Consider the following 7,464-nt stretch of genomic DNA (forward strand, 5'->3'; position numbering starts at 1 on the left):
TTTTGTGAAAACAAGCTGTGGTGCAAATCATACAAAATTGTTCACATCTGATGTACTGGTGGCCTATCTCATTTCTTGCGACCCGAACAAGCCAGGAAAGTACAAATACCCCCCCAAATGATGCCTTTTTTGAAAGTAGACATTCCAAGGTATTTAGTAAGAGGCAATGGTGAGGTTTTTGATGTTGTAATTTTTTCCCACAATTCTTTACAAAATGAAGATTTTTTTTCCACAGAATTGTCATTGTAATAGGCTATTTCTCTCACTTGGCATGTGTATACCACAGATGACATGCCAAAATAAATTCTGCTACTCCTCCTGAGTATTATGATACCACATGTGTGGGACTTTTCCACAGCCTAGCCACTCAGAGAGGTCCAACATGCAGGGAGTGCCATCAGGTGTTCTAGGTGCATAAATTACACATCTAACTTGTTGACTATTACACTTTTGAAAGCCCTGAAGCACTAGGACAGTGACACTGACGTGGCACTGATGACAGATGGCACTGATACGTGGCACTGATGACACGTGACACTGATGACAGATGCCACTAATACATGGCACTGATGACACGTGACACGGATGACAGATGGCACTAATATGTGGCACTGAGGACAGATGGCACTTATACTTGGCACTAATACGTTCCACTGATGACAGATGGCACTAATACATAGAACTGACACGTGACACTGATGACAGATGGCACTGATACGTGGCACTGATGACACGTGACACTGAAAACAGATGGCACGTGACACTGACAGGTGCCACTGATGACAGATGGCCCTGATACGTGGCACTGATGACAGACTGCACTAATATGTGACACTGATGACATGTGACACAGATATGGCACTGATGGCAGATGGCACTATGTGGCACTGATGTGGCACTGATGACAGATGGCACTTATACGTGGCACTGATGACAGATGGCACTTATATGTGGCACTGATGACAGATGGCACTGACAGGTGGCACTGGGACAAATTGCACTGACAGCTGTCACTGGGGACAGGTGGTACTGGGGACAGATGGCACTGACAGGTGGCACTGGGGACAGATGGCACTAACAGGTGGCACTGGGGACAGGTGGCACTGGAGACAGATGGCACTGACAGGTGGCACTGGGGACAGGTTGCACTGGGGACAGATAGCAGTGACATAGTGGGACCTTTATTTATTTATTTATTTTTACCTACTAACGGCCGCTGCAGCCGTTCATCTCTCCCTCCTCACATGCTGTCTGTTTGAGGAGGGAAAGCCGGCGATGAGAGATGATCTCATATGTTTACATATGAGATCATCTCTCATTGGGCACGCTGATCGCGCTGTAAACGGCCGCTGTGATTGGCCGTTTACAGCGATCTGTGACTGGCTGTGTCCAGGGGACACAGCCAGTCACAGAACTTCCCAGATGCGCGCAACACGGAAGTAAACAGGAGGACATCCAGGGACGGCCTTCCCGGCAATTGGCGTCTACGCTGCAGCCGTCTTTCGGCTATAGCGCGGATGCCTAGTGGTTAAAAGCCAATATAAAGGAATAGTAGTGGTAACAAGAAAAACACTTGTGGATTTAATTAACCTTTTTTTGGGTTAAGTCTCCTTTAAGGGGGTGTGGCAGGGGGCCTGTCCTATGCCTACATATGTTTGTTAGTAGGTGTCCCTCATTCCTATATAAAAATGTTGGGAGGTATGTGGACATGACCAAAAATATGTAGGATCATACCTGGGGTTGAATTGCCTCTCCAACATAAGTCAGGGGTAGAAGAGAACATAGCATGTAAACCGTGAAACACGAGGCATCTTGTACCAGTGAGTAAGAATCTTATAATCAGATTTCTGATATTTTGTGCACTTGGATGTTTTGTGAGTATAGTATTATTATTATTATACAGGATTTATATAGCACCAACAGTTTGCGCAGTGCTTTACAATGTAGACGGGGGACAGTATAATTACAATACAGTTCAATACAGAAGGGACAGGAGGGCTCCGATTGTGGAGCTTACAATCTAAAGAGAGTGGGCGGTGGTATAAAAGTTAATAGCTGTGGGGGGTAAAGAACTTTTTCCCTTTGTATAGGGGTCAAATTGTGTAAGAGGCCTGGAGAAGAAAGAATAAATGGAGAAAGGCAACAGAAGAAGCATTTAAATCACTTCAGGAAAACGTTGTACTGTCGTAATGGGCTTTGTTGTTCACGTTTCCTTTCAAATGGTCTGAGAGGTCTGGAGAAGAAAGAATTAATGGAGAAACGCAGCGGAAAAATAATTAAATTAACTTCAGGAAAACAAAATCTGGGCAATTACGGAATTATTTACACATATAAGGCCAGATTAGTTGCCAAGAAATACTTCCAGAAATTTGGAGATGAAAAACTTGCTCCTGTCATAAAACACAACACTCAATCATCAGAAGGCTTCTAAGCATTGCAACCGAAAAGAACAGACAAGTGAAGCACCGAGATGTCAAAGCCGCTTTCCTATACAAACACATTCAGGAAGATCTCTACATGGAGCAACCACCAGGGTTTGAGCAAGGACCCTTGTTTAAAAGAGCATCTATGGCCTTAAAGGGTAACTTCACTTTTGTGGGGGAAACAAATTGGTAAAAAAAACAAAATAATTTAGCATATACAATTGCGGCACAAGTCATATTGTAATTGGATGTTATTAAAAATTAACTTTCCTTTTCAATCTGCAGCTCTGTAATTTTCAGTAAAATTCAATGCAGTATGGCTACCTAGAGGTGTTCTGTACACAGAATGTTTACAGAACGCCCCCAGATATATAATTTCCTACTTGTGTGATTGGTTCACTGATTTTTCCAGAAGTTAGCACCAAGATACAAGTCATATTTCAGACATCAACCGGAAATAAAAATGAATTTTTTTTCGTGAAATACTCCCAATAGGAAATCACGTCTAAAGGGATGCAGACCCAGAAGCTTTCCTCATTAGAGCCCTGCAAATGTAGCAGCTGATTGATAATTATGAAACCACTCCCAATAGATTCACTTTCCACATTGATACAAACAGTGATTACTTCAGAATAACAAAAGGTAGAAATCTGCAACAAAGTTTTTTAAAATCCTTCCAATGTACATAGATCACCCAAAGGGAAATGTTTTTTCTCAACAAAAGTAGAGTTACTCTTTAGGCAATCGGCAAGGACGTGGATTGAGAAAGTAAATGAAGTACTCACGAGAGGGATTCCCAAGGAGCAAAAGAGATCCCTGACTCTAATCAAGAAGACAGATAGGTAAACATCCAAATTTATATTGATGACATTATAAGAATTATTTTGAACAAGATAGCTAGTCCACAAGCTGAAACAGAACTTTCAAATTAAAGCAGTAGTAAACCGCAGAAAAAAATTCCAACAAAATGGTCCTCTGCAGGATAATAACATAATGTGCTAGTATGCATCGCTGTCACAGCTGACAGTGCTTCCATCTTCAGCCAGTCTTCCTTCTTGGTTCGTGAGCTTCGGCTGTTTGAATGCCCAGCTGTGATGATGTCACAGCCGTGGCAGGGCACACACCGTCCATTGAGTGCGCAGTGCACATGCTCCAGTGACGTAACCGGCTGCTACTATAGTAAATATCTCCTAAATGTGCATTGTTTAGGAGATATTTACTGTACCTGCAGGTAAGTCTTATTTTAGGCTTATCTGTAGGTACCAGTAGACCACAGGGACTTTACTACCACTTTAAATGCTAGGGAACATCAGCCACTATCTTGGAATCCAAATAGAGAAGAAAGAAGGTGAAAGTTATCTTCTCAACCAAAGTAAAAGAAAAATTGCCAAAATCTTGGAAAAGATCCACATGCAAGATACAAAAGAAGTAAAGAAACCCCATAGAACTAGGCTAACAAATGAGCAATGAGGTAGAACTCTTGCTACCCAACAATGATATGTTCCACAGAGCTATTGGAAGGCTGCCATACATTGCCACTGTGACAAGATCAGACATAGCTGCAGCAGTGGGCATACTCTGTAGACAACTTTTAGCACCCTGTCAGCGCTACTAGAATACAGTAAAAAGGGAGATATGGTACCTAAAGGGAAAAATTTGGATGAAGCTATGGCTATCAGCAGCCTTAGATCACAAATGTATATGGTATGTAAATGCTGATTGGGCCAGGGACCGCACAGGATGCAAATCTAGTGGTTTTGTCTTCCAATATGGGGAAGGAACTATAAGTTGTTATAGCTGAAAGAAAGCAACTGAAGCTGGGTACGTTGCAGCAGCACATGCATGTTAAGAAGCAATATGGATTCATCAACTTTTATTGGACCCTGATGTAGATATGTCAAAACCCATTCCCATTTTCAAAGACAACCAGGGATGTATAATGGCATGTATAAAGCTACAAACACAATCAGAAAGGGTCATTCCTAAGACCAAGCACATCAATGTTAAATATCATCTGCGTAGGAACAATCAAGAGCAAGGTATTATCGACATTCAATATTGTCCCTCAGAAGAGATGACTGCTAAGTCATTGTTACAGGAACATCCTAGACTTCAGAAGAACCCAAATGTCATATAACAAAGCACATGATGTTGAGAAGGAGTGTTGGAAGTACAACAGCATGTACAATGCACTCCGAACTATAGATGGCGCTGTAGTGAAATACTGGTGTCTGTGTGTTTATATATGCTTGTATATTTTGCACAAGGACTTTTTTTTTTAAATCTCTGCTCTCTCCTGTAATGCTGTTCTGACATACAGTATGTATGATGTTCACCTATGTAAGTAAAGCTGAATTCTACCTTCCTCAAGATCTCAATGCCTAATCTTATCACATAACCAACAGGCACGTCTACTATAGTAATTGTGCCTGGTGCAGTGACGTCAAAATATCCATTTCGTCCAATCAGAGACCACTTTGAATTCATTGAGAAAATGCAAAGCATTCTCTGAATGGCACCCATGTTGAGCAAGCTACCTCCATTTTTTAGTAAGCAGCAGGGCAACCACTCAGCACAGGACTCAGAAGCCTGTGGCAATTACTGTAGTGGTACAGGGATTTCTAGCTTCCATGGGGTTCCCACGTGTATGGGACATATAGCACATACTTAATTGCCATACCAAATCTACAACTTTAAGTTGCTGTTTATTTTAGCCGAATTTTGTTGCAATATTTCTTTGAAATTCAGCTCTCAGTAACCACAGTTGGGTTTAAAATATGGTAAGTGATTGTTTTTGAACAATCTCACTAACTTTATAAGTGACTCACCAATGATTCTATGTATAAAATGTTCCCCCGAATTTTATAAATATTCCCCATGTGTTTTGTTATATAGTGGTGATACGTGTATTTACTGGCGACAGACTTTGGATGTTCTGAATTTTTTATGATGATAAATAATTTTGTCATTCAACTTAATTGCCATACATTGATCTTTATGTTTTTCTGGCTGCTGAATGCCCAGGTCTATCAACATCACTCAGAACAAACTGCGCCAAACTGTGTTTTCATTGACAGCTATGAACGCATACTGTGGGAGGTGGAATCTTTGTGTCACAACGCTTCTGTCTCATCGGCACTTTGCGATCCCACGTTCAAACTTCCACCACTTACGCTGAGCAAAGTTCGCAGATTTACGTGAAATTACTGTGGGGAAATTGCTTTTTGTTTTGACGTTTCCGACTGTTTAAGTGCAGAATGGCAAGTCAGATATTTTCCTTTCAGCTCTCCCCCTTGTGAGCATTTAATGACGTTATAAACATTCTGCGCTGTAAAATTAAGCTTTATCTTCCCAAAACAGACAAATAAAGACACCAGGAATTGGAAAATAAAATAGCGAGTTTAGTGAACCTGGACGCCAGTTTCTCAGCTTCCACCCGAGCCAAAAGGCCAAATATCTCCCAGTGCCGCCCAGCCTACCTATAATTGATTCAGCCTAATTAGTGTGAATATTTCCCGGGATGCGGACTCTAGCAGGCGTCTGTCCAAATGCATATTTTTAATTTAACGGTTAAGTAAAGTGTAATTATTTTTACTGTCCACAGTGGTCCCATGGCAGTCCTGAGATCTCACCGTCAGTTCAGCTGCATATTATTGAATGGAAACAGATGAGGACTTTTTGTTTTGTGAAAAGACTAATAATTACAGATTCTGTTTAGTACGAGGCACAAGTTATTGGTGCGGCAAGATGGCTGCCTCAGAACCTGCACTCCATATCGATAGACAAGCTGACACTGCTGAACACTAATGAACATGGTTGAGGCCAGGCTGAAATTAGTTTTATATTATATAATGCCTTGAAGCCAGGGGATCGTCTGTAATCCTTTTATACTTAGGGGTTGATGTACTAATGGCAAATAGACTGCGCTTTTGCTCCACAGCTTAGTAAATGAAGTAAAGCTTCACTTTGCAAAAAGTACCCAATCACGTTCAATGAAAATGGCAAAAAAAAAAATGAATTTTTCCTTGCACATGATGGATGATGGAAGTCAGCAAAGCTTTTGCTCATTTACTAAGCTCTCGAGCAACTGCTCCTGGAGAGTGCAACTGCACTTTGCAAAGTGCACAGTGTATTTGCCTTTAGTAAATCAACCCCTTATTGTGCAGCCCTTGGGGCCCCTGTAGTCTGTGTTTTCCTTACCTAAGGGATAATTTCTTAACCATGGACAAAACACCAAAATTTAGCACCACATCCATCAGCTAGAGAAGTATTAAAGTATTTATGGGATTTTTGAGGTGCAAATACTAGTAAATAGATCCAAGGAATTATATTTAAAAGAAAAACATTTTATTTTAATATGGGTAAAAACATATTTAAAAACAGTTTTACAGAAAGTACATGTGGTACATTCCTTATGGATACAGCAAGATTGATGTGGTTCCCAACATGTTTCACCCTCAACCTGGGCTTTTTCAGGGGTAGCTGTCCAAAAGCCTTCTAATAGAGACATATATATATATACACACTATTATCAATATAGAGCATTTTAACAAAGCAAAAATTGCAAAACAACAAAACAGTGCAATATACAGGTAATCAGATAAATAGATGAAAAGTATGGACTACAATTGTAATGAACGGCTATTCCCTGCTTCTCTGTATATCATATTGTCCCTCTAGTGCCCAGTGTTACTAGACTGACATCATATCCATGAGCCCAAACAAAGGGATTGTGGGACTAGTAGTTCCATCAGATGGCTATTCATTCGCCTGCATGACTATACAACCAGACTATATATCCCAGGGATCCTTGCTATCACCAGAGAGATTGCTGGGTAGAGCTATAAAAGAGACCAGAGATCCCCCCATGCTTTCTTCCTCCCAGGCCTCGTGTTTGAAGGATCTCTCCATGCAAGGGGAGTGAGGTCGCGGCCTACCACGTGGTCTACATTTATCTGAATTGACCGAGAAGGGGTCCAGCGTTGCCTGCTGTTCAGGGCTTTTTTTCTCAGAGAATAGGTGTAGGACCCCCCCCTTCCGA

This window comes from Lithobates pipiens, unplaced genomic scaffold (genome assembly GCF_037356315.1).
Source record: "Lithobates pipiens isolate NorthernLeopardFrog02 unplaced genomic scaffold, aLitPip1_a1.2 Scaffold_8, whole genome shotgun sequence".
NCBI classification, from domain to species: Eukaryota; Metazoa; Chordata; class Amphibia; order Anura; family Ranidae; genus Lithobates; species Lithobates pipiens.